This window comes from Lipotes vexillifer, unplaced genomic scaffold (genome assembly GCF_000442215.2).
Source record: "Lipotes vexillifer unplaced genomic scaffold, Lipotes_vexillifer_v1.1 scaffold230, whole genome shotgun sequence".
Taxonomy (NCBI): domain Eukaryota; kingdom Metazoa; phylum Chordata; class Mammalia; order Artiodactyla; family Lipotidae; genus Lipotes; species Lipotes vexillifer.
The window spans coordinates 6,259,855-6,285,200 of NW_006775143.1; the positions used below are offsets into that span (position 1 = coordinate 6,259,855).

Sequence of the window (25,346 nt, forward strand, 5' to 3'; positions counted from 1 at the left end):
CTGCAAATGGCATTATTTTATTTTTTTTATGGCTAATATTCTATTGTATGTATATACCACATCTTCTTTATCCATTCATCTGTCTATGGACATTTAGGTTGTTTCCATTTCTTGGCTATTGTAATAGTACTGCTGTGAACATAGGGGTGCATGTACCTTTTTTTTTGTCTGAATATCTGCCCAGGAGTGGGACTGCTGGATTATATGGCAACTTTATTTTCAGTTTTTTGAGGAACCACCATACTATTTTACATAGTAGCTGCCAAAAAATATGAAAATTAACTCAAAATGGATCAACAACAATATGTAAGAGCTAAAACTATAAATACAAATAGAATAAACAGAATTAGAATAAATGACAGCCAAAGAAAGCAGAAGAAATATAATTCTTTGCTGTTTTTAATTCGTTCTCTATTGATTGATCTATAAAACGTCAGGTGGTTTTTACTAATCTACACTATTATTATACTAACGTAAGATTTAACACAAATTAGGTGTTTATGATGTCTGAACTTATGCTCATAGCATCGCAAACTGTTCAGGATCCATTTGAAAGTATCATGATCTGGGTTTTTTTTTTTATTGAAACATAAGTTGATGTATAATATTATGTTAGTTGCAGGTGTACTACATACTGATTAGATATCTACATACATTATGAATGGTCACCACAATAAGTTTAGTAATCATCTGTTCCCATACAAAGTTATTACACCATTATTGACCATATTCCTTACGCTGTATATTACATCCCCTTGGCTTATTTATTTTATAACTGGAAGTTTGTACCTCTTAAACCTCATTCACCTATTTTGCCCAACCCTTCAGCCTCTTCCCCTCTGGCAACCACCAGTTTGTTCTCTGTATCTGTGAGTCTGTTTTCACTTTGTTTTGTTTATTTCTGTTGTTTTTTAGATTCCACATATAAGTAAGATCATATGGTATTTGTCTTTCTGTCTGACTTATTTCACTAAGCATGATACCCTCTAGAACCATCCCTGTTGTCACAAATGGCAAGTAATGATCTGGTATTTAAATATAATTTGACAATAACAAAAGCCTAATCAAAGACAAATATAGATGGCCTTTAGGAATTTGCTGTGTTTTTGAATTATCCTTGTGTCTCTTCTGAACATTTCTATACATTATTTTGCCTTCTTTCATGCCTGGTACACAGGTGCTCAGTGATTATTATTGAAAGAATAAATATTGTGTAAGAGAAGCAAAATAGATGTGGTGATCATGAAAATAAATTCCAAATCCTACAGTTCTTTCAGGCATTTCCAGCAGATACATATTACTGCTATAAGTCATAGTAATGAGAAATGGAGTATACCTTTTGGAGTTCAAAAGCATTTTTATACTAACTTGTTTCTGATAAAACAGTAACTGCATGGGAATAATTTGGTTGCACTGGACTACGTTCATGTAACTGTTGGATTATTAAAGCGTTTAATTAGTATTTCAGTAAGTGCTGATATAAATGCATCACCTTGTCTCTTGTTCCCAATTACACAATATTGTGGGAAGTGGACCAGTGTAATAGAAGAGAGGTGATTCAGTCCCCTTGGTGATATGTCATCTTAATTAATATCAAGGAGTTCTTAAGTTTCATGTGTTTGGGAAAATGGCAAAGTGAAAACAGTTTTTTTGCCATTTTACACTTGGCTTGATCGATTAAACTGGCTAATAGAAAGGAAGCAGCAAATTAAATTGCTTTTACATTTTGAAGACACTTAAGATGGAAAATACAAAAGACGGACGTAGATAAGCTACATGTATATTACTTCCAAGGAAATTTAATTCAGTCTTTAGCAATGGCTTTGAGTATAAGTACTACCTTCAGTTGTAGATAAGATAATGCATGTGGCATAATCTCAAGTAACTAAAGACAGAATGAAATTGATATTTTGCAGTAGTTGTGCATTATTTAGTATGTCTGATAAAGCAACAGCATATACCTGATGCTTTCACCACCATTTACATGATACTCTATACTCCAGGTAAGTGGGTATATTGGTCCTACGTTAACTTTTTTACAGTTAAGAGGTGTGGGCATCCTTTGTAAATTAATACCCATAAGCTTAAACTACAGATAAGAGTGTGGCAGAGGAAGCAGAAGCACTGATAAAAAAGAAAACTAAAGGAACAGAGAAATAAACAAGGTTTGAAACTGTAAGAAATACATGGATTTTTTTCACTGTAACTATTCACTATAAGTATTCTAAAAGAGGGAAAAATCCAGATCATCAAAAATTTATATTAGTGATACAAATAAATGTTAATTTTTACTTTCCAGTAAGAACAAAGTCAAACTATAAAGATTAAAAATGGAAGCTAGAAATACTAATGTCCTGAGTTTTCCTTCTAATAAACCTTTCTAGACCATCTGTGGTTTGCATCTAGCCAGCATATGTTGATCCTTTTCAATATTGTCCCTAGCACCTGGCATACAGTACTTGGAGCTAGGAGGTGCTTAATAAATGATGTTTATATTTGATCTTTCTTCCCCCTTATGATGTGACTTGCTTGTGATGAGATTGCCATCTCCTCCTTTGTTTTTTTTTGTTTTTATACATGTATTTATTTATTTATTTTTGGCTGCATTGGGTCTTTGTTCCTGCGCATGGGCTTTCTCTAGTTGCAACAAGTGGGGGCTGTTCGTTGTGGCACATGGGCTCAGTAGTTGTGGCTCGCGGGCTCTAGGGTGCAGGCTCAGTAGTTGTGGTGCATGGGCTTAGCTGCTCCTCAGCATGTGGGATCTTCCCAGACCAGGGCTCGAACTCGTGTCCCCTGCATTGGCAGGTGGATTCTTAACCACTGTACCACCAGGGAAGCCCATTTGTTTTGTTTTTGATTGTATTAATTTCTCCTTTATTTTACAGTCCCTTTCTTCTGTTGTTGTTTTTTTTTAAATCATATTTAAGCTTGTTAGTTGAATATTTAATTACTTTATTCTTCAATCTTTAAACATTTTTTCTAATAAAAGCATATAAGGCAAACATCTTCCTGGGTCCATTGCTTTGCCTGTTCTTCTTGGGCTTTAATGTGTGGTATTCTTAGTGTCTTGTATTTCTAAATAGTTTACACATTACTATTTAAAGTAGTAGTTTTTAAAGCCTGCTTTCCTTTCACCTGAATCACATTTGATATCTATCCAGTCCCTGTTCTTCATACACCTATCTCAGCTCCTGGTGCCTTTGAAAGGACCACGAATGATTCTTGGTCCAACAAGTTCTATTCTGGAAACAACCTCCTCCTTGGTTCCATACCACAGATATGACTGACTTGAAATGTGCATTCTCATTGCCTGCTTTGACATAGACCCTGACTCCTGTTGAACCCACTGGGATCAGCTTCCTTATTTCCACTTGCTATATCTGCTTTTCTGTGGCTTGATCCTTGGGTATGGCATAAAGCTTACCCCCCTTACCCAGCCCTGAGTCTACAGCTGGGCAAGATGAATATACTAATTCAGAAGGACTTGGCTCAGCCTCTAGTGGGTCTTTGGTACAGCTGCCCATGGCACTGGTGCAAGGACTCTGTCTCATTATGTGGACCTAATATTCAGCATCTGTCTCTTGGTCACAGTGGGCAGAATGGAAATGTGAATCAACATGGCTCAGACTTTTTTTTTTTTATAGTTTTACTCTCAAAGTGTGCATCGCTATTCACTACAGTTTGTCTGCTGTTTAGAAACTTTGCTGTCTTTGGAGCCCATCACAGCTGCGCTGGTGGTGGAGCTCACAGCTGCCATCCCTGGAGGCACCTGGCAGGTTCTTTTGCTCAGAATCTGCAGTTCTTTCTCCGGGCACATTTTTACTTGATTCCCATTGTTCTTTCAGGACTTTCTTTTTCTCTAGGGTTTCCTTTGCTCTTTTTTTCCTTGCTTGCTTTCTCTTCTCTGCCTCTTGTTTTTCTTTGTAAACAGGACTGTTTTCACCATTGTAGAAAACATCCACTTTCTCTTGCAGGATTCGCTGAGCTAGGTTTCTGTTTTGATCGACGGATCTAGTCTGGTGGCATGTGCAACTCTGGCCACGTTTCTGCATCTGTAAAATGGAGGTAATACCACCTGACCTCAGGACTGGCCTCCCAGCGCCAATGTTCTGGGTGAACCGGCATCGCCACAGGAGCAGGATCACAAACGCCCCAGACTTCTTTTAGAGTCAAGTGGATGGTGGGAGGACCTTCAAGCTGACAAGTGTGGGTGGCCTGAATTAGCAAGATACAGGGCTGTGTAAAGACAACTGGGCAATATCTTTCCTACCTACAGCAAAGCCACCTACCATCACAGCCACCATCATCAAAACCACTAATTAGAAACTGATTTCTTCAAAACTGAGTTAGTTGTAGTGAGGTGAATGGACGTAGAGTCTGTCATACAGAGTGAAGTAGTCAGAAAGAGAAAAACAAATACTGTATGCTAACGCATATATATGGAATCTTAAAAAAAAAAAAAAAGGTACTGATGAACCTAGTTGCAGGGCAGGAATAAAGACATAGATATAGAGAATGGACTTGAGGACATGGGGTGGGAGGGTGAAGCTGGGGCGAAGTGAGAGTAGCATCGACATATATACACTACCGAATGTAAAATAGTTGGCTGGTGGGAAGCAGCAGCATAGCACAGGGAGATCGGCTCGGTGCTTTGCGATGACCTAGAGAGGTGGGATAGGGAGGATGGAAGGGAGGCTCAAGAGGGAGGAAATATGGGTACATGTGTATGCATTTGGCTGGTTCACTTTGTTGTGCAACAGAAACTACACAGTATTGTGAAGCAATTATACTCCAATAAAGATCTATTTAAAAAAAAGAGAAACATTTCTTTTTATTACTCACAACACCTAATTTGAGAAGTGATGTCAGAATCAGATGCTAAGGGTGGAGGATGGTTCTGGAAGGATGCCAAGAGATCTTTCAGATACATTCATAATTGGATATGTTGATTTTAAAGCACCAACCATGTGGTTTTAGAAGCTGTGGCCTGGATTACATGAAATTTAAGCCATATGTCAGTTCTGGTCTCTGGCCTGGAATTTCCTCACCTTGTTTTATACTTTTGAAAGTCCTAAGGAAGGTAGTTTAGAATTTCTTAGTGAAATATTTTTCTAAAAATGATGAACAGTGAGCCCTTGAACAAATCTTTCTGGAACGTATGTGTATGAACACATGCTCTAATGTCATTTTAGCACAGGTCATTAGTCTAGACTTGCATAGAACTGGCCCAGTATTAGCAGGCACTGATGAATCAGCTATGCGGGGTGAGGGAGGGGTCAGGGTGCCACTTGGAGAGAAGAAGGGGGCATTGGCTGGCTGTAGAGTGTTCTCTGAGATGCCATAATTAGTGAGTAGATGGGGTCAGTGAATCTGCAAACTAGGAGAGGTGAGGTCAGGGGATAGAGCTGGTTTGGATGAGGAGTGTAGTTAATAATAGCTACCACTTAACTGAGGACAGACTATGTGAGCTGAGTTGAGTGCTGAATATACAGCAAAACTGGAGAGGCGGTTGGTTGGACTGGACAGTGGCAGTTGTGCAGAGAAGTTTCTAAAAGCCTTTTTTGCTGGATATGTTGTCAGTCTTTTACATATGTCATCTTACTACAACCATAGAACTAAGGTATTGTTACTGTTATTTCCATCTTATAAAATGTGAAAATTGAGTCTCAGAGGTTAAGTGAATTCTTAAAAGTTATACAGCTAGTAGTTGCTGGAGCCAAGATATGAAATTTGTCTGTCTGATGCCAGAGCTTGTGCGTGGTGTATTGACTCACTGTGTACAGCACATAAGAGAAGACCTATGCGGTGATGTGTATCTTGAATTCTTTTCTTGAATTCTCCTTTAGGGAAAAAAAAAAAAAAGCCTCTAAGTTCATCCCCCTTTGTCTTAACAGATATTTAACAGGAACTTTGCCCTGACTGGAAATCTGCTAGTAGCTCTTAGGTTTAAGATTTGAGGATGGAATGAGAGCTGGTAGGCTCAGCATCCATCCAACAGTGAATCTGAGTGGGTTGCCAGATGGTTACACTCAGGCCCACATCGCACACATGATGCCGTTTCAGCAGAGGTGGCTTCTTTCAAAGGCAGGTTGTTCCATGTTTATAGACTGCTGACCCACAGCACTGGGGAAAAGTGTGGGTATTTTAGCAGAACCACAGAAAACTCAGTGTATATGACCTAAACATTGTTGACAAAGTTGTTAGCATTTCACTGTATATAAAAGAAAATTCTAAATTGAAACACAAGATGAAATTATAGTGATAAAGTTAGCTCTGATTCAGATGGTTCTGGTTTTATTCTTGGACCTATGGGTGGGTAGGCATTGTTTATGTGGGGAGTTGTGTTCCTAGAAGTCACTGCATATATCAAATTGCCCAAAGTGGGGACTATACACTATATGCAAACCCCCTGATAGGTTTAAAGCAGGACTTTGGAGTAAGACTTCATAACTGAGGGAGCACTGAGGTTTGTAGTTGATTAAGCACAATTGCAGACTGCATTACAGAGATTTTGAGTTATTGTTACTTTGGGGCCTTTGTCGACCCCTCATCCCCTGCCAACACACACATGCACACACACCCAAACACACAGACACACACAAGGTTTTTGCTGCTCTTGTTCTTTCTAGCAAACTGATTTACCACTTCTAATTTTAATTTCTAAAGAATGGGATTTTTTTTTTTGGTGTGTCCCTCTACCCCATCTTATTTCAGCTTATTCAGTATTGATCGATCGTTGCCCATCCCTATTCCCATGTATACAGAGTCAACAAGATGTAATGGTGGCACTGATATTAGTGCTGAGGGATTAACATATCTCTGAAGGAGAGGACTGTGTGGTGTGGGGAGATTTGAGAAGGGTCTAATAACAATGCTGTTGAAATAAAAGGTGGATGGATCCAACCAAGAATATGTAAAAACTCAAAGCCAAAGCATGGGCAGTAGAAATGGACAGCAGGCATTGGGTTTTTTTCATATGCTTACAACCACTTATAAATTTTTGGCTTTGGGACTTCACTGGTGGTCCAGTGGCTGAGAATCTCCCTTGCAATTCAGGGGACGCAGGTTCGATCCCTGGTTGGGGAACTAAGATCCCACATGCCACAGGGCAACTAAGCCTGCACACCACAACTAAAGAGCCTGCGTGCTGCAACTACAGAGCCCATGCACTCTGGAGCCTGCAAGCCACAATTAGAGAGCCCATGCACCACAACTACTGAGCCCATGTGCTCTGAAGCCTGTGCGCCACAACTAGAGAGAAACCTGCATGCCGAAACGAAGAGCACTCGTGCCACAACGAAAGACCTGATGCAGCCAAAACTAAATAAATAAATATTTAATTAAAATAAGTAAACAAATTCTTAGTTCTGGTGAGCCCACACTTGAAGGAGGTCCAATTTAGTAACCAGCTGCAATTTGTGCGACACCTTGGAATATAAGGAGAGAGTGTAACTGAGAGAACTGCTCTTTTGCAGTGGGGGAGAGGGGGTAAAATAAATAACATAAAATTTACCATCTTAACTCTCTTTAAGTGTGCAGTTCATTGGCATTAAGTACATTCACACTGTTGTGCTACCATCATTACCATCCAACCACAGAGAGCTCTTTTATGATGCTATGGAAAAGTGAGAAGCTTTCCATCATAAAGATGTAGTGTGGTGTTGTCCAGAACTTTCTGCGATGATGGAAATGTGTCTCCCTCCCACTCTCCCTATCTGACCCCTCTAGGTGGTCACAAAGTACGGAGCTGACCTCCCTGTGCTTTACAGCTGCTTCCGACTAGCTATCTATTTTACAGTTAGCAGTGTATATATGTCAATGCTACTCTCTCATTTTGTCCAACTTACCCTTCCCCCTCCCTGTGTCCTCAAGTCCATTCACTATGTCTGTGTCGTTATTCCTGTTCTGCCCCTAGGCTCATCAGAACCTTTTTTTTTTTAGATTCCATATATTTGTGTTACTATATTTGTTTTTCTCTTCTTGATTTCACTCTGTATGACAGATTCTAGGTCCAATCACCTCACTACAAATAACTCAACTTTGTTTCTTTTTATGGCTGAGTAATATTCCATTGTATATATGTGCCACAACTTCTTTATCCATTCACCTGTCAATAGACACAGGTTGCTTCCATGTCCTGGCTATTGTAAAGAGTACTGCAATGAACACGTGGTACATGACTCTTTGAATTATGGTTTTCCCAGGGTATATTCCCAGTAGTGGGATTGCTGGGTCATATGGTAGTTCTATTTGTAGTTTTTTAAGGAACCTCCAAACTGCTCTCCATAGTGGCTGTATCAATTTACATTCCCACCAACAGTGCAAGAGCGTTCGCTTTTCTCCACACCCTCTCCAGCATTTATTGTTTGGAGATTTTTTGATGATGGCATTCTGACTGGTGTGAGGTGGTGAGGTGATACCTCATTGTAGTTTTGATTTGCATATCTCTAATGATTAGTGATGCTGAGCATCCTTTTATGTGTTTGTTGGCAATCTATATACTTTCTTTGGAGAAATGTCTACTTAGGTCTTCTGCCCATTTTTGGATTGGGTTGTTAGTTTTTTTGATATTGAGCTGCATGAGCTGCTTGTTTATTTTGAAGATTAATCCTTTGTCAGTTGCTTCGTTTGCATATATTTTCCCCCATTCTGAGGGCTGTCTTTTCGTCGTTTATGGTTTCCTTTGCTGTTCAAAAGCTTTTAAGTTTCAATAGGTTCCATTTGTTTATTTTTATCTCCATTTCTCTAGGAGGTGGGTCAAAAAGGATCTTGCTGTGATTTATGTCAGAGTGCTCTGCCTATGTTTTTCTTTAAGAGTTTTACAGTGTCTGGCCTTACCTTTAGGTCTTTAGTCCATTTTGAGTTTATTTTTGTGTATGGTGTTAGGAAGTGTTCTAATTTCATTCTTTCACGTGTAGCTGTACAGTTTTCCCAGAACCACTTATTGAAGAGGCTGTCTTTTCTCCATTGTATATTCTTGCCTCCTTTATCAAAAATAAGGTAACCATATGTGCATGGGTTTATCTCTGGGCTTTCTACCCTGTTCCAATGATCTATATTTCTGTTTTTGTGCCAGTACCATACTGTCTTGCTTACTGTAGCTTTGTAGTATAGTCTGAAGTCCAGGAGCCTGATTCCTCCAGCTCCGTTTTTCTTTCTCAAGATTGTTTTGGCTATTCAGGGTCCTTTCTGTTTCCATACAAATTGTAAAATTTTTTGTTCTAGTTCTGTGAAAAATGCCATTGGTAGTTTGATAGGGATTGCACTGACTCTGTAGATTGTTTTGGGTAGTATAGTCATTTTCACAGTGTTGATTCTTCCAATCTGAGAACATGGTATATCTCTCCATCTGTTTGTATCATCTTTAATTTCTTTCATCAGTGTCTTTTAGTTTTCGGCATACAAGACTTTTGTCTCCTTAGGTAGGTTTAATCCCTAGGTATTTTATTCTTTTTGCTGCAGTGGGAGTGTTTCCTTAATTTCTCTTTCAGATTTTTCATCATAGTGTATAGGAATGCAGGAGATTTCTACGCATTAATTTTGTATCCTGCTACTCTACCAAATTCATTGATTAGCTCTAGTAGTTTTCTGGTAGCATCTTTAGGATTCTCTATGTATAGTATCAAGTCATCTGCAAAGAGTGACAGCTTTACTTCTTCTTTTCCGATTTGGATTCCTATTATTTCTTTTTCTTCTCTGATTGCCATAGCTAAAACTTCCAAAACTATGTTGAATTACAGTGGTGCGAGTAGGCAACCTTGTCTTGTTCCTGATTTTAGAGGAAATGGTTTCAGTTTTTCACCACTGAGAACAATGCTGACTGTGGGTTTGTCATATATGGCCTTTATTATGTTGAGGAAGGTTCCCTCTATGCCTAGTTTCTGGAGAGATTTTATCATAAATAGGTGTTTTTTGTCAAAAGCTTTTTCTGCATCTATTGAGATTATCATATGGTTTTTATCCTTCAATTTGTTAATATGTATCACATCACAGTTTGTTAATATGTATCACACTGATTGATTTGCGTATGTTGAAGAATTCTTGCATTCCTGGGATAAACCCCACTTGATCATGCCGTATGATCCTTTTAATGTGCTGTTGGATTCTGTTTGCTAGTATTTTACTGAGGATTTTTGCATCTATGTTCATCAGTGATGCTGGCCTGTAGTTTTCTTTTTTTGTGACATCTTTGTCTGGTTTTGGGATCAGGGTGATGGTGGCCTCATAGAATGAGTTTGGGAGTGTTCCTCCCTCTGGTATATTTTGGAAGAGTTTGAGAAGGATAGGTGTTAGCTCTTCTCTAAATGTTTGATAGAATTCACCTGTGAAGCCATCGGGTACTGGGCTTTTGTTTGCTGGATAATTTTTAATCACAGTTTCAATTTCACTGCTTGTGACTGGTCTGTTCATATTTTCTATTTCTTCCAGGTTCAGTCTCGGAAGGTTGTGCTATATTGTCTAAGAATTTTTCCATTTCTTCCAGGTTGTCCATTTAATTGGCATATAGTTGCTTGTAGTAATCTCTCATGATCCTTTGCATTTCTGCAGTGTCTGCTGTTACATTTCTGCAGTGTCTGTTGTTACTTCTATTTTCATTTCTAATTCTATTGATTTGAGTCTTCTCCCATTTTTTCTTGATGAGTCTGGCTAATGGTTTATCAATTTTGTTTACCTTCTCAAAGAACCAGCTTTTAGTTTTACTGATCTTTGCTACTGTTTCCTTCATTCCTTTTTCATTTATTTCTGACCTGATCTTTATGATTTTCCTCCGTCTGCTAACTGTGGGGGTTTTTTGTTCTTCTTTCTCTAATTGCTTTAGGTGTAAGGTTAGGTTGTTTGAGATGTTTCTTGTTTCCTGAGGTAGGATTGTATTGTTGTAAACTTCTCTCTTAGAACCGCTTTGGCTGCCTCCCATTGCTTTTGGGTCATCGTGTTTGTCATTTGTTTCTAGGTATTGTTTGATTTCCTCTTTGATTTCTTCAGTGATCTCTTTGTTAGTAGTGTTTAGCCTCCATGTGTTTGTAGCTTTTACAGTTTTTTTCCTGTAATTGTTATCTAGTCTCATAGTGGTGTGGTCGGAAAAGATAATACAATTTCAATTTTCTTAAATTTACTGAGGCTTGATTTGTGACCCAAGATATGATCTATCCTGGAGAATGTTCCATGAGCACTTGAGAAGAAAGTGTATTCTCTTGTTTTTGGATGGAATGTCCTATAAATATTAAGTCCACCTTGTTCAATGTGTTATTTAAAGCTTGTGTTTCCTTATTTGTTTTCATTTTGGGTGACCTGTCCATTGGTGAATGTGGGGTGTTAAAATCCGTACTATTATTGTGTTACTGTCGATTTCCCCTTTATTGCTGTTAGCATTTGCCTTATGTATTGAGGAGCTCTGATGTTGGGTTCATAAATATTTACAATTGTTGTATCTTCTTCTTGGATTGATCCCTTGATCATTATGCAGTGTCCTTCTCTGTCTCTTGTAATAGTCTTTATTTTAAAGTCTGTTTTGTCTCATATGAGAATTGCTACTCCAGCTTTCTTCTGATTTCCATTTGCATGGAATACCTTTCTCCATCCCCTCACTTTCAGTCTGTATGTGTCCCTAGGTCTGAAGTGGGTCTCTTGTAGACAGCATATATACAGGTCTTGTTTTGTATCCATTTACCCAGTCTGTGTCTTTTGGTTGCAGCATTTAATCCATTTACATTTAAGGTAATTATCAATATGTACGTTCCTATTACCATTTTCTTAATTGTTCGGGGTTTGTTATTTTAGGTCTTTTCCTTTGCTTGTGTTTCCTGCCTAGAAAAGTTTTTTTTAGCATTTGCTGTAAAGCTAGTTTGGTGGTTCTGAATTCTCTTAACTTTTGCTTGTCTGTAAAGGTTTTAATTTTCTGTCGAATCTGAATGAGATCCTTGCTGGGTAGAGTAATCTTGGTTGTAGGATTTTCCCTTCATGACTTTAAATGTGATTTTCCCTTCATCACTTTAAATATCCTGCCACTCCCTTCTGGCTTGCAGAGTTTCTGCTGAAAGATCAGCTGTTAACCTTATGGGGATTCCTTTGTATGTTATTTGTTGCTTTTACTTTGCTGCTTTTAATATGTTTTCTTTGTATTTAATTTTTGATAGTTTGATTAATATGCGTCTTGGCGTTTTTATCCTTGGATTTATCCTGTATGGGACTCTCTGCGCTTCCTGGACTTGACTATTTCCTTTCCCATGTTAGGGAAGTTTTCAACTATAATCTCTTCAAATATTTTCCCATACCCTTTCTTTTTCTCTTCTTCTTCTGGGATCCCTATAATTCTCACGTTGGTGCATTTAATGTTGTCCCAGAGCTGTCTGAGACTGTCCTCAATTCTCTTCATTCTTTTTTATTCTGCTCTGAGGCAGTATTTCCACTATTTTATCTACCAGTTCACTTACCTGTTGTTCTGCCTCAGTTATTCTATTGATTCCTTCTAGAGAATTTTTAACTTCATTTATTGTGTTGTTCCTCATTGTCTGTTTGCTCTTTAGTTCTTCTCGGTCCTTGTTAAACGTTTCTTGTATTTTCTCCATTGTATTTCCAAGATTTGGGATCATCTTTACTCTCATTATTCTGAATTCTTTTTCAGGTAGACTGCCAATTTCCTCTTCTTTTGTTTGGTCTGGTGTGTTTTTACATTGCTCCTGCATCTGTAACATATTTTTTTGTTGTTTCTTTTTTTGATGGGTGGTGCTGTATTCCTGTCTTACTGCTTGTTTGGCCTGAGATGTCCAGCACTGGAGTTTGCAGGCAGTTGGATAGAGCTGGGTCTTGGTGCTGAGATGAGGACCTTCAGGAGGCCTCACTCCAACTGATATTCCCTGGGGTCTGAGGTTCTCTGTTAGTCTAGTGGTTTGGTCAAAGGCTGTTTTAAACTAGATTTGGGTAAATCAGTGAATTTCATGAATATGTTAGTCAGGTAGATGAATCCTTCCTTGCATTAGTTGTGCGAAACCAGTCTAAAATTGCAAAGCTAAAAAAAAGTTTTTTAAACTTCTTTAAAGAAAAGTTAAGGGCTTCCCTGGTGGCGCAGTGGTTGGGAGTCCGCCTGCCGATGCAGGGGACACGGGTTCGTGCCCTGGTCTGGGAGGATCCCACGTGCCGCGGAGCGGCTGGGCCCGTGGGCCATGGCCGCTGAGCCTGCCTGTCCGGAGCCTGTGCTCCGCAATGGGAGAGGCCACGGCAGTGAGAGGCCCGCGTACCGCAAAAAAAGGAAAAAAAAAAAAAAGAAAGAAAAGTTAAGAGAATTTTGGGGGGAGTGAAAAAAATCTTGAAAATGTTTCTATATCTGCTTGGATTCATCCAGATGCCAGAAAAGGATTCCTTTGGCAAATTTCCAAAAGTAACTGAAATGCTACCTTTACTTAAACTACATTTGGGATATATTTTCACTAAAAATGATTAAAATCTTAAGTTTCATCCAGGAGTTAAACTTTAGTTATAGAGAACTTCATTAATGTAGAGTTTCTTGTTTTCTCAAGATGCCAGATAAATGAAGAATATTACTGAATCATAATTGTCATGAATGTTAACAACCTGAGTAATTCAGAAAAGAATTAAACTCTCTGCAACAAATATATATGGGCTAATCACTATATTATAAAGCAGATAAACTACAAAAGCTATTAATCAAATTACTGCATACCTTACTTTTTTTTTTAACCTACACAGATATCTGTCCCCCTTGATCAACAGGGAAAAAATCGTTTCCAACATAATAACAAAAAACCATTCTAGTAATAAATAAGGACTTCTAAGCAAGCAGGACAGAATCAGAAGCTTAGTTCTGAACTCTCCTCATATGTATTCATAAAAAGAGATGGAGCCGACCAAGAAATGGACACACATATGCTCAACTAACTTTTTACAAAGGTGCAAAAGAAATTCAATGGAGGAAGGATGGCCTTTTCAACAAATGGCGCTGGACTAACTGGACATCCACAGGCAAAAATGAACCTCAACCTCAACCTCACACCTTAAATAAAAACTAACACAAATTGGATCAGAGACTTAATTGTAAAACAATAAACTAAACAAAACAAAAACTGGTATAAAACAACATACAAGAAAATCTCTGGGATCTGGGGCTAGGCAAAGAGCTCCTAGACTTGAAACCAAAAGCAAGATCCATAATAGGAAAAATTGGTAAAATTAAAATTAAAAATTTTTGCTCTATGAAAGCACATGTGGAGAGGATTAAAAGACATCTATAAACTAGAAGAAAGCATCTGCAAACCAAATATCTGACAAACGACTAGCATCTAGAATAGATAAAGAATTGTGAAAACAATAAAACAAGCCAACAAAAAAATTCAATTAGAAAATGGACAAAAGACATAAACAGACATTTCACAGAAGAGGACATACAGATGGCAAATAAGCACATGAAAAGATGTATAACACTAGTCTTTAGCCAAAACCACAATATTACTAAACACACATCAGAATGGCTAAAATAAGAAACAGTGACAACATCAAATGCTAACAAGGATGTGGAGAAACTAGATCATTTACATATTGCTGGTGGGAATATAAAATGGCACAGTCATTCTGGAAAAGTTTGGCAGTTACTTAAAAAATTAAATGTGTAATTACCATATGATATAGCAATTACATTCCTGGGTATGTTTCCCAGAGAAAATTAAAAGTTATGTTCATAACATCTTTATTTGTAAAGGCCAAGAAATGGAATCAACCTAGATGTCCTTCAGCAGATGAATGCTTAAATAAACTATGATAAATCCATGGACTACTACACAGGAATAAAAAGGAACAAACTACTGATACATGCAACAACCTGGATGTATCTACAGGGAATTATGCTTAGTGAAAAAAGCCAATCCCAAAAGGTTACATACTGTATGATTCCATTTATATAACATTTTTTTAAATGACAAAGTTCCAGAAATGGAAGACCTCGTAATGGTTGTCAGGGGTTAGGGAAGGGGTGGCAGGGTGGGAGAATGGAGGGGCTGGTAGAAACAAGTACATACACAGGTGATAAAACTGTACTGAACCTAATACACACACATATGAGTAAAAGTAAAATTGGAAATCTGAATAAAAGTGGACAATTGTACAGATGCCAATGTATTCATTTGCTAGGGCTACCACTACAAAATAAATACCACAGAGTGGGTGACTTAAACAACAGAAATTAATTTTCTCAGTTCTGAAGGCTAGAAATCCAAGATGAAGGGGTTGGCAAATCCGGTTTCTTCTGATGCCTCTCTCCTTGCCTTCCAGATCGCCACCTTCACACTGTGTCCTCACATGGTCTCTCCTCTGTACACACATCTCTGGTGTCTCTTTTTGTGTCCAAATTTCCTCTTACAAGGACACCTGTCAGAATGGATCATGGCCACCCCAACAGCCTCATTTTAACTTAAGCACCTTGTTAAAGGCCCTAGCTCCAAACACAGCCACATTCTGAAGCATTGGGGGATCAAGGATTCGACATATGAATCGGGGGGAATGCAATTCAGCCCATAACAGTCAACAGCCTAGCTTTGATATTATAGGTATAGTTTTACAAAATGTTAACCATCAGGGGAAACAGCAAAGTATGCAAAGAATCTATTGTTTCTTACAATTGCAAGTGAATCTACAAGTACATGGGGTGGCAGGGGTGGGGGCAGATAAAATAACTAGGATAACAAAAGGTAAGATCAACAGAATTAGGTGATGAAGTAGCCCCATGAACCTGAGATGAGTAGGCAGAAGCTAAAACACTCACATAAACAGGACTCACACAGGATCAAAAACTGGGCAGGTGAGGAGAGAAAAAAAGAGGAGTTCTGATAATTATATAAACTGGGACAAGAAATTACCAACAATTACCCTCAAAAAGAAAGGATCCCATTTAAGTGAAACTGGATGAAAGAAGAGTAAAGTCTCTCAGGCTTCTAGAGAAGACTACAAGACCATGGGGACCTACTAAGAGGCCTTAGAAAGAAAACTGTTGGGGGCCTTCCCTGGTGGCCCAGTGGTTAAGACTCGGCACTTTCACTGCCGTGGGCCTGGGCTGGATCCCTGGTCAGGGAACTAATATCCCACAAGCTGTGCAGCGTGGCCAGAAAAATTTTTTAAATTAAAATAATAAAAATTTTTAAAAAGGGGACTTCCCTGGTGGCACAGTGGTTAAGAATCTGCCTGCCACTGCAGGGGACACGGGTTCCATCCCTGGTCCAGGAAGATCCCACATTCCACAGAGCAACTAAGCCCGTGTGCCACAACTACTGAGCCCATGCACCTAGAGCCCATGCTCTGCAAGGAGAAGCCACCGCAAGGAGAAGCCTGAGCACCACAACTAGAGAAAGCTTTGTCATATCAATGAAGACCCAACACAGCCAAAAAAAAAAAAAATTAAAAAAAAGAAAACTGTTGGGATTAAAATCTAAATCAAACAAAGAGGCACCACTAAGGATAAAGGATAAAGATTCCCAAATGAGGCCAATCTCAGAGAATATCACAGCAGAGACTAGATAAAGAGGACATATTTATTCCTGTATGTTGAAATATACAATTAGAAAAGGGCAGAAATAACAAGTGAACAAGCTGCTCATATTTCACCATTTCACAAACAGAAGACATTTATGTAACCAGCAACCAGATCAAGAAACAGAATATTACCCGCACTCCAGAAGCCTCCACTTTTCTCCTTTCTAGTCACTAATCCCTCAACGGATCATGCTTGCTAATGTCCACTGGCCAAAGTAAGTTATGTAGCCAAAATTAGACTCACTGTGGAAAGAGACAACACAAGGGTGTAGACACCAGGAGATGTGATTTATTTGGGGTCATCAATGTAACACCCTACCACATATTATACTGATGGTCATTTGGGCACACTTCAATTTGGGGCTATTACAAACAGTACTATGAACATTCTTGTACATTTATTTGGTAAGCATTTATCTTCAAGTGGAATTACTGAGCTATAGGATATGCATACGCAGCTTTAGTAGACACTGCCAAACAACTTTCCAAATTGCTTGTATCCATTTATATTTCTATACCAATTTACACTTCCAATAGCAGTGCATGAGAATTCCAATTACTCTACATTCTCACCAACACTTGGTATTTTTCATTTATTTCATTTAGCCATTCTAGTGGGTATGTATTGGTATCTCACTTTGATTTTGAGTGGCCATATTTTTAAATATTTCACATAAGAAACCAAGGAGAAAATTTCAAACCTTGAAACTAAGAAAACTATCTTGGTCCACTTCCACCCCCATCACAGAAACCTCCTGAAGTACAGGTAAATCCCTCTAACTTATACATGAACAAGAGAAAAGAATACAATATAACCCTATGAAAAGTACTGTGAGAAAAAAGATTAAAAAGAACCAAATTACGTACCAGTAGTCAACGAAGGAACATCACAAAAATATGGCCATAAAGCAGATGAAAACTGTAATATAATATTTCAATATGAATTGAAAGAAATTAAGGAAATGATAGGATGCTATGAAAGAAAGCATACATCAGAAATAGAAAAGCTAAAAAAAATGACAATGGCCAAATAACAAGACCATTTAAAAAGAGAAAGGACAGAGTTCAGTATGGAATAGAAAAGGAAAAAAAAATTCAAAAGGAAGACAAAACTAGAAGGAACACTAGGCTTAATAGACAGACACCATGGAAAGTACATTAAAGAGACTAAAAGAGAAAAAGTACAGCAAATATAAACAATAAAATAAAAAGAATTTGAATAAAGTATAGATATAAATGATAAGCAAAGAAGAGTCAACATATATGTAACAGAAGACCTCAAGGAAGAAAATAAAAATAATGGAAAAGAATAAATATATAACTGATGAAAATATTTTTTTAAAAAATTTGAGCCAACATAATAAAACATCCATTGTGTACCTGGAAAAATTAACAGAGAACAGCCAACACTTAAGACGTATTCTAGTAAAATTATTTGCCTTTAAAGACGAAGGGAGACTTCCCTGGTGGGTGGTCCAGTGGTTAAGACTCTGTGCTCCCAATGCAGGGGGCCTGGGTTCGATCCCTGATCAGGGAAATAACATCCCACATACTGCAAGTAAGCCCATGCACCACAACTAGAGAAGCCCCGCAAGCTGCAACGAAGAGCCCATGCGCTACAACAAAGACCCAGCACAGCCAAAATTTTAAAAAAATTTTTAAAAAAAGGTGTGTGTGGGGGAAATGTCCTTTGGGCATCTAGGAAAAAAGATAAAGACACTTAAAAAAGAAAGAAAATCATATTGGTATTAGACTCTGACAACACATTTTATCAGAATACAATATAGTAGGACTCAGCAAACTATGGCTCATGTACCAAATCTAGCCCACTGTCCAGTTCTGTAAATAAAGTTTTACTGGAACACAGTCATGCTTGTTCATTTATATATTCTCTATGGCTGCTTTTGCACTGACATCACACAGTTAAATAATTGTGACAGTGACCTATGGCCCACAAAGCCTAAAATAATTACTATTTGGCCTTTTAAAGAAAAGTTTTGTCAAATCTTAAAACAGAATAACATATTTAAGATACTTGAGGAAAGGGGAATTCTCCAGTGGTCCAGTGGTTAAGACTCTGTGCTTCCACTGCAGGGTGCGCAGGTTCGATCCCTGGTCTGAGAACTAAGATCCCGAATGCAGCGCAGACATAAATAAATAAATAAAATAAAATTACTTAAAAAAAAAGAGAGATGCAAACATTAAAAGAAAAAAAAAAGGTATTTGAGGGAAGAAAATGCAGGCTAAGTAATTATATTCAGCCAAAATGCCCTTCAAGTTTAAAAGCCACAGATGAACAGTTTTAAATATGAAAGACAGAAGATATTACTCACACAAGCTATTTATGTGGATTCACTGAGCTTCAGACTATCAAATGATGATTATAGAAGCCTTAGCACAAGGACTTATGTTGTACACTGAATATATTCAACTGTAGAACTAAAACTAATGATGGGCAAAGGTGACAGAGTAGTTTGTGACTTGCATGGGGTGAACAGACAGAACTAAGAAATCTTAGGGAGCAGGAATTGACTGGTCTAGGCACTTGATTATGTATGCAAGACAGGATTGAGAATAAGGGAGGCGTCACAGATAACTCCTAAATTTCTGGACTGGGAAAATGGATGGAAATAGTACCACTCACTAAGCTAGGGAACACAAGAAAAGACACAGATATGAAGAGAAAGATAAATCAAGTTTTGGGCATGCTGAATGTGAAGTGTTTGTGGCATATCAAATGACTGTGTCCAGTTGGTTGTTGTATACATCTGGATTTCAGCAGAGAGGCCCTGAGTGGATATCAGATTCAAGAGTCATCAGCCAAGGAAGGTGTGAACTGATCAGAATGGTGTGCAATTTACCACGCAAGTAGCAAGGCCAATATCTGAAAAAGAGCACCAAAAGAAACATGTCCTTAGAATTCACAAGAAAACAGCATCAGCAGGTTCACTAAATTTGGCTACATTGAGATTCTCCTGCATTTGAAACCAATGATTAAGAATTTTCTACTTTAAACTATCCAAAATAAGTATTTAAAAATAATGAATATGAAGAGTGAATAAAAACAAAATAAAGCCTTTAACCCCCCACTTTAATTATTTTTAATGGCATACGAAGTTGATCATATTGCTGTCTACTGGACCTTGCACTCAAGTGAAAAAATGCCAAGAGAGTAAAAAAGGTATAAAAGATGAAAACCACTATAAAATTACACATATGGAGTTAAGTATGTATGTATGTATGTATGAAAGACAATGGTGGAGGAATAGGCTGTATTATCAGCTGAATTGTGTTCCCTCCAAATTCATACACTGAAGTCCTAACCCCCAGTACTTCAGAATGAGACTGTATTTGGAGATTGGGCCTTTAAAGAGGTAATTAAGGTAAATGAGGTCATTTGGGTGAATCCTAAGGATATGGACTGATGTCCTTACAGGAAGAGAGGAGATTAGGTCACAGAGGGGCACATAGGAAGGACCATGTGAAGATACCTAAGGAAAACAACCATCTACAAACCAAGAAGAGAGGCCTTAGAAGAATCCAACCCTGCCAACATCTTATAGCTTCCAGAACTGTAAAAAATAAATAAATTTTTGTTGTTGAAGCCACCCAGTCTGTCGTACTTTGTTTCAGCAGCCCTTAAAAATGAATACAGGCTAGAGAGAGAAAGTAGTCCTAGTTGCGTAAGAGTTCACAGATATTGATAATATTCCAGTAAGTATGAAGCCTTGTAACAGAAAAGTAGAGCTTTTGCTATGTGGTGATTATGGCTTATATGCAACAATAAAATTTTTTAAACAGTTAAGTATTTACAAGGGAAAACAGGGAAGATATTGACAAGGGAAAAGTGAAGGGACACAATATTGGCAAGTAGAAAAGGACGTAAGAGGTTAAAGTAGTGTCAGTTTTGAGAAAAATCAAGAAGAGAGAAATCCAACCGAGATATGTCCTATTCCTGACATTTTAATGAACTAAAAAGGTAAAGAAAATAACCCAAAAACAATTCAGCCAAGGAATGGAGAGTAATGGAGGCAACTCTGGATAATTCTCTAGAACTCAAAAGAATTTTTAAAAAAAATTTCAGCTAATGGAATCCTTGATGATTAACAAATAAAAAAAAGTTTTCAGGCATCAAATGAAAAGATATTTGCAATGGGTATTAATGGAATTCTTTGAAAGTTATTTTTGTGTTTTTTATTTTTGAACAAACAGGTAATAATTACTAGCAGCTGCACTACTTCTTGCCCTGCATCCAGAGCTACAGAGGCCCAAGAGGAAGTAAGGTGGAGGGGAAAGCAATTCTCCAACTTGAAGACCTGCTCCCTAGTGCCAGGCCGGTCAACATTCACGCAGATCAGAGGGAGAAAAAAGCTGGAAGAAAAATGCATCATTTGTGCTAAGACTTTCAATGTTTTAAAAAGTTTCTTAAATCAATGTCTTCTTAAAGTTTTTTAAACTTATATTTAACATAAAGTTGCACAATTTATCTTCTGAGACATCTTTTGATGCTACTTTTCTTTCAGTACAGAAGGACCAATTACTGATGTCCTAGACCACATCCCTTTGCTTTCTATATTACTTTAAGTGTGATCAAGTGTTTCTTTTTCTTCTTTTTTTTTTTTTTGTGGTATGCGGGCCTCTCACTGCTGTGGCCTCTCCCGTTATGGAGCACAGGCTCCGGACACGAAGGCTCAGCAGCCATGGCTCACAGGCCCTGATAAAGTGTTTCTGAAATACATCTTCTTTGTCACTAGAGACACTGGTTTTACCAATATGCAATACTCAAAAAGCTCTCCAACGGTTTAAGTGTGAGACTCTGCAAAACAAACATGAATACTGCTGCATAATTTGCCTTTCTCCAGAAAAGGGTATTACACTTTGTTGACACTGCATACAAAATAAAATGCAAAAATTTGCATTTTCAGTACTTTTGGTTTCTTGACCTTTATTTGAATTTGAGACTAAGCTTTACCAAACAACAGAATTTACACTGTAACTAGCCAACCACAGTCCTCATTATGGAATCTGTGCAGTGCATTTGTTACCTAGGAAACAGAGGAGAGCACAGGCAGAGTGCAATTTCAGTATAGCAAAAGAATTCTCCAATCATGCTAGTAAATAAAGTCCATAAATCAACTAATCAGAAGCAAAGTCAAGAAGTACCATGGAAGAGTTAAGCTCTATGAAAACTTTTTTCAAGGCAAAAAAGAAACCTGTGGGGTTCTTCAGGCGACCATGTAGGTCTCTTCACTAAATATTATGAGCAGGTTTCTTTACAAACACAAACTGTCAAAAAATAAACTGTTCAAAATAAATGGCTTCTCTCCAATCTTCAGCTTATCTATTTTTGACAGTATTTAAGAGAAAAAGCTTCTTTAGAGCCAGCCTCATACATCTGGTAGCAGAATATTAGTCCAAGAATGAATTCTGCATTTTCGGCAAGCAGCAAGGGTATGTACTGCTCTTAAACAACGCAGGACGATAAAGGCGGGAATGAGAGGTCACTGTCCGCACCTCTCACAGTCAGGCCTACTTTCCCAACCAACAAAAAACTTTAGGAAAAAGAACTTGAAAGTCCCAGGTCTTTTTTAAAGAATAAAATTGTTAACTTTTCAGCTTTCCCCCTGGTTATTACTAATGATAATACTAGTCATTTGAGGGTTCCAGGTAACATAAAGTGAACATTTTAAGTGTCTTTTTTTTTTTTTTTGCTGTACACAGGCCTCTCACTGCTGTGGCCTCTCCCGCCGCAGAGCACAGGCTCCGGACGCGCAGGCTCAGCGGCCATGGCTCACGGGCCCAGCCGCTCCGCGGCATGTGGGATCCTCCCGGACCGGGGCATGAACCCGTGTCCCCTGCATCGGCAGGCAGACCCCCAACCACTGCGCCACCAGGGAAGCCCCATTTTAAGTGTCTTTTAATGGTACCGCACTAATAACTAACAAACAGGAAAAGACCAGAAAAGTCTATGGATTTTAAAGCCTATCAAATTTAACCGTGGAGAGCTTAGTGTTGTTAAAAAAAAAAAAAAACTGGTAAATATCAGATTCTACTGCTCAGCTACTGATACCTTTAAAAACCAACTTTACGCAAATTCAAAATTTCTGGAAGCATTTATTTGTCATAGTATCAAAAGCAGCAGAAAAAAATTTCAACCATGAGATGTGAAAAATAATTTACATGCCTTCCTAAACATCAACATACCAGACAAAAAATCAGATGAAAATATGAAAGAGTCTCTGGAATGCTTCTGATTAACTAAAATAGTACCGTTAATTATAGAAAAACAAAGCACAAAACAAAAAAATTAATATCTATATATCACAGTCAAAAAACAAAAACAAAACAAAAAAAAACAGGTGTTATCTTTTAGCCAGCCTAAGTAAACACACCATGCCAATCCCAGAAGACTGTTAGACACAGCTACAACTTTATCAAGCAATTCTCAATGCAGGCCACACTCTTAATGTTTAGTTTACACAGTGACTCCATTAAACCTTAATGCTACAACTGACAGCCATGTAAACAAATACATAAACATGCAATTCAATTTGTTAGCTTATCTTTTTTAATACTGGGAAGAGCTGATGAAGAGTCTGTATCTAAAGAGCTGAAATTCTGGAAGTGTTTTAGAACTCTATTCCACCATTCATGGTAAAGTCTGAACAAATTTCAACACTTAGCCTCTTTGGGCCATCCTTATTAGAAAAGGAAGAGGTATCTTCCTCAAGGGCCTACCAGTGCCTGACACTGAGCTCTGTGCAGAGTTTAAATTCATTTATCTAATCTAGAACAGAAGTCAAAACAGGAACTAATCAAAGAGGCTGGCATGACCTTTGTTAGATGTACCCTCTTCTAAGTTTTAAGTAAAGTGTACAAAAATGTACACTCCAGGCATTTACAAAATAAGGCATTAAATAATATTAATCTGTTAATGTAAAACTAGGACAAGAATCTAGGATACATTCTTCTCCTAGAAAAAGACCACTATTTTAGGCATACTGAACTGTCTCCTCTTTATAATGACAAAAACTAGTTTGCCTAGTTAACACTATATTAAATTGTATATTGTTTTCTGACAAATTTCTACATGTTACTTAACAAAAATTTAAATAGCAAATATTTTTTCCCACCATAATAATTTTCCTTCATGTTTGGATGATAGTACTTTTATTTTTTAAGAAAGATTACATTTCCTACATATAGCTGTACATATAACTGCATGTCCCCAAAACTGTGTTTTCTTTTTTGATCTGCTTGGTAACCATCAGATTTAAGTTTGTCAATGTGGATTCTCAAACAATAAGAAAAAAAAAAAAAAAGTCTCCAGAAATGAGCAGTAGATAGAGGTGAATGCAAAGATATAAATCCACACCTGCGTTAAAAATCTGAATCTAGAAGGGCTTCCCTGGTGGTGCAGTGGTTAAGAATCCGCCTGCCAATGCTGGGGACACGGGTTCAAGCCCTGGTCCAGGAAGATCCCACATGCCACAGAGCAACTAAGCCCGTGCCCCACAACTGCTGAGCCTGTGCTCTAGAGCCCGCGTGCCACAACTACTGAAGCCCACGCGCCTAGAGCCCAAGCTCCTCAACGAGAAGCCACTGCAATGAGAAGCTCGCCCACCACAACGAAGAGCAGCCCCCCCGCAAGTAGAGAAAGCCTGTGCAACGAAGACCCAATGCAGCCAAAAATAATTTTTTTTTAAAAATCCCATTAAAAAAACCTGAATCTGGAAAATTAATTTTCTGGGTGCTTATGCAACTTCATTTATTATCTGAGTATCTGCAAATACATAGCAACTGTTCATAAAAAACTTATATAAATAATACAAATCAGAAATATCACTTACAGTGCTTTTCAGAAGTTATATCCACCATATACAACCCAGTCGCTGGGTTATAAACAGAGAATACATAAATACATATAATAAAATAGGGAAAGCACAATCACAGGGAGAAATGATCAGTTATAACGTTCATGTTCTCCCCATATATCGTGAAAGATCTCATATCTTAACCAGCAAAAATAAGGGTTTTAGCCTGGACAGAAAGTTAGATAATTGTTTATCGCACTCCAGTCTAACCTCCACTGTGGAAGTGACTTGCTTGTTAACTGTTTATTTAATAGGTAGAAGATTCTGTCATGTTAAACCTAAGGCGTCTGGGAAATAACAAAACTTTACCTCCAAAAGTTATACATATATGTAACAATCACAGCCATATTCATCTTTTATTTCTTGCCTTTAAGACCCTATCCGAAAGAAAGAAAGAAAAAGAAAGAAAAAGAAAGAAAGAAAAAGAAAGGAAGGAAGAAAGAAAGCCATCAGAATACTAAAAAAAAACACTGATTTTGGTCAGCCCAAGCTTCTCCTATCGAAGGAAATCTATTTCTCGATGTATTTGATAACAAACACAAATCACTGTGCGCAGCCTCAGACGGGTTGGGGGGCGGAAGAGCCCTTCGGAGAAAGCCCTTCTCCGTCAGAAACAATAAATAAGGGACCCAAGCAATGCACGTTCCTTCATACACGCCCCAAACGCACCTTGGCGTGCCTCGCGGGAGGGAAACAAGTCTGGCAAAGCCCCAAAACACCTCTCTCCCTCTCTCTCCATAACCTCCTCAAGACTTGAAAACTAAGAGAGCAGATCTTTTCTTTCCCCTTTCCCGCCCTCCTTCCCACCTCCAACAAACCCCAGAGAGGGAGCGGGCAAGCCAGACCCACGCAGCGCGCCCGCGGCCGCGGCGGCGACAGGAGACGCTGGGCGGCGGGCCGACCCCGGAGAGACAGCCCAGAGCCGCGGCCGCCGCTCGC

General features: G+C 38.3%; 1 protein-coding gene and 1 pseudogene across 1 annotated transcript in view; both read right to left on the reverse strand.

Annotated features, from left to right (window-relative positions):
• The window catches only part of KIAA1958 (KIAA1958 ortholog), a 171,912-nt gene that overhangs the window by 146,178 nt on the left and 388 nt on the right, over positions 1 to 25,346 (reverse strand). The gene's annotated exons all lie outside the window — the stretch shown is intronic.
• LOC103077606 (probable peptide chain release factor C12orf65, mitochondrial pseudogene) lies at positions 3,693 to 4,052 on the reverse strand (annotated as a pseudogene).